The following is a 2,955-nucleotide window of genomic DNA, read 5'->3' on the forward strand; positions in this document are numbered from 1 at the left end:
TAACAGTTGTAAATTGCCGGAAGCCGGTCCATCCTTGCTGCTTGACACAGTCGCTGCAGGAAAGAAACATCTGCACAGCATATGTTTCAAGGGACCTGGCGTATATAGCATACTGTTCTTAATATGTTTGCTCCCCTTAGCGCTGTGTATTTTAACCAAGGTCACCTCTCCGAGAAAGGTTGTTTCCCCAGGTAGGGATTTTTCCCTGAAGTCAGGGAGGGGATGAAACGCCTTAACTAAGTGCCAGGCGGGTAGTTAATCACTTTAACTACAAACAATCATGCTTAAGCTACATAATCTTTACTCCCTGGAAAGGAGATAAGAAACGCCCTAACCTTTGTAATAGAAATTGACAGGATTAAAGTCAACTGGTATAAATACGGATGTAACAAGATAATAAACGGCAGGACTTCTCTGGAGCTCACAACCAGAACTTGGCTGGAGATCCTGGCTAGGCTGCTGATCAACTGAACGCTGTCTCCGTGTCATTCCTTCTTCGCCGACTCCGTCTATACCTTTGGGAACCCCTGGACCTGCTGGGGTTGGACCCCGGCAGTAAATTTTAGAATTATTTGTGCTACTATTTAGATTCTCTTGTTTTCCAAAGGAGCAGTAAGATCCAAGGGGGAAGAATTATGCTTACAATGGAATGGAAGACAACCCAGCAGCAACTTACATGTACACTTTGACTGAGGACCAGAGGAATGAAAGAATATCATTGGATGCCTCTGTAGACATATATGTTCTATGTAAGATGGTCCACCACCAGCACTCAAAGGTTTGGTACTACTGAGGCTGCTCACCTAGTTAAGACACCATCATGAAGAATTGGGGGAAAAGTCCTTCATTGACTAAGATTGAGTTTCTGCAAGCTAGTGAAATTGACTTATGGAAAATGTTGAGAGAGATTTCTTACAAACTGTAATTTATAAAGACTGAATTTGCATCTATTGTTCCTTCATTATATACAATAATAAAAACAGCAACAATTCAATTTTCATCCATTCAAAATACAAAGGAAATAGTAAGCAAGTTTCCAAAACATATTTCTTCTCTTTTTACCTTTTTTAGTCTTTACTTTTTAAAATCTCAGTTGAGAGGAACAGGAAAATGGCAGTCTCTTTAGTCATGAAAACTTACTAGAGTTGGCAAATTACACTTCATCACATTGTAAGTGGAATTTCACTAATTCCTAGTTAGGGACATGGTAAATGCAGATAGACATTCAGCTCTGATTCCCTCTTATGCCATTGAATGAGTTCCCTGCTGTATTTAGTTATGTAAATACTGTTATTGCAAAGTCTGTTGAAGATTACGGCTGTGTTTTCATCAATGTAAGCACAATATCTTTATCCCTGACAAATGTCCTCAGGGCATTGCAGTTTGTTCCTTGTTGCTATTTCTGTTATTTATGCAATAATAATAATAATAATAATAAAGGAAGGGGTGGAAAAGGGAATCTTTTAAAATATTTGTTTCACAGTGATTGTAACACTTTCAGGCCAAAGAGAAAGCATGTAAATAAATTCAGAATTGCTTCCACATATAAACCTATTAGATTCAGGTAAAATTCACTGAGGTCATTTATTCCCCCTGTGACACTTTACGGAAGGACACTTACTATTCTAAGTTTTCCCCAGCAAACATTAGATTTTGCCTATTAAATTATAGGGAAAATTGTAGATACCTTATTTTAGGTCGGTTTTGATGACTAGTCTTTCAGGTATGGCTATTCCTAGCATTTGTCAGTTTAAAAATATTTATAGAACACGTATTTTGTATTAGACATTGGGCTACATCCTAAGAATATGATGGTGAGAAGAATAAAGCTCAGAATAGAAAGGGAGGGTTATATAAAGGTAAAATTGTATGTCTTACATATATGTGTTATTGGCTTAGCATTTTTTAACTCCTACAAAGTAGATGTGAACTTGAGAGGCCAGGAAACTCTTTTGCTCTCTATGTCTGCGACATGAACTGATTAAAAAACTCTTGACTCCAGCCAAGTGATTTTTAAGGAACTGCGGAAATCGGTGGGAAAACAATGATATACAGGGATGACGAGAAACTTTAAAAATAACTGATGTTGTCAGGTATCTCAGTAGACCTGTATGGCATTGACTTTAAAAGGGTACTACAGAATGGTATCATTCCCTTAATCAAGTGACTGTGGACTTATAAGAGCAGGAGGACTATATTTGAATTCTAATTCCCAGGAGAGCTGCTAAAAAGGAACAGCATGGAAGGTAATATTAAGGTGTTTGTCTTGGACTTAGTTTATTTTTTTAAAAATGGCCTATACCTAGAAAGGAATAGCAGTTACAGTAGTTGTTGTTCGCTCTGATGGTCAAAGAGGAGGAAACCTTTGACAATTGCAAAAGTCTCCCAGTGCTTACTGGCCAAAAATGCACTTCGGAGCTTGGGAGTGGAGTGAAACAAGAAATTGTTATAGTGAAACAAGAAATAGCTCCGCCAAATCTAAAACAATAATGTTCTAACTTAGCTTTTCAGAGTATAAAGGTAGAAAATTGTATTATTTTGGTTTTGCCTATCATGAAATGGTGAAGTTGAAGATTACATGTTAGACTATATCTACAAGGATTATTTCATGCTGAAGTTTGGGATGTGTTTGGCAATCAGAAAGAGGATCACGACTGAAAAATGTGACAATCATAATACCATAAAAGTAAAGTTCCTTTTTGCATCCATTTTCCTCTTTGCTAATGTTACATAATAATTTTTGCATCCATTTTCTTCTTTGCTAGATGTTACATAATAATTTTGCAGAGAAAGAAATCATGGCAAGAATTTGTGATGGTGAAGTGACATCGTCATTTACTGTCTGTAAGCAAAGGGACTTGTTCAAACATGCAGACAACTCTACTTTAATTCAAGGTCTACCAGTAGTTCATCTCCGTACAACTTAAGTGCTCTCTGATCCTGAGGTCCAGGGAA

This window comes from Myotis davidii, unplaced genomic scaffold (genome assembly GCF_000327345.1).
Source record: "Myotis davidii unplaced genomic scaffold, ASM32734v1 scaffold902, whole genome shotgun sequence".
In the NCBI taxonomy this organism is placed as follows: domain Eukaryota; kingdom Metazoa; phylum Chordata; class Mammalia; order Chiroptera; family Vespertilionidae; genus Myotis; species Myotis davidii.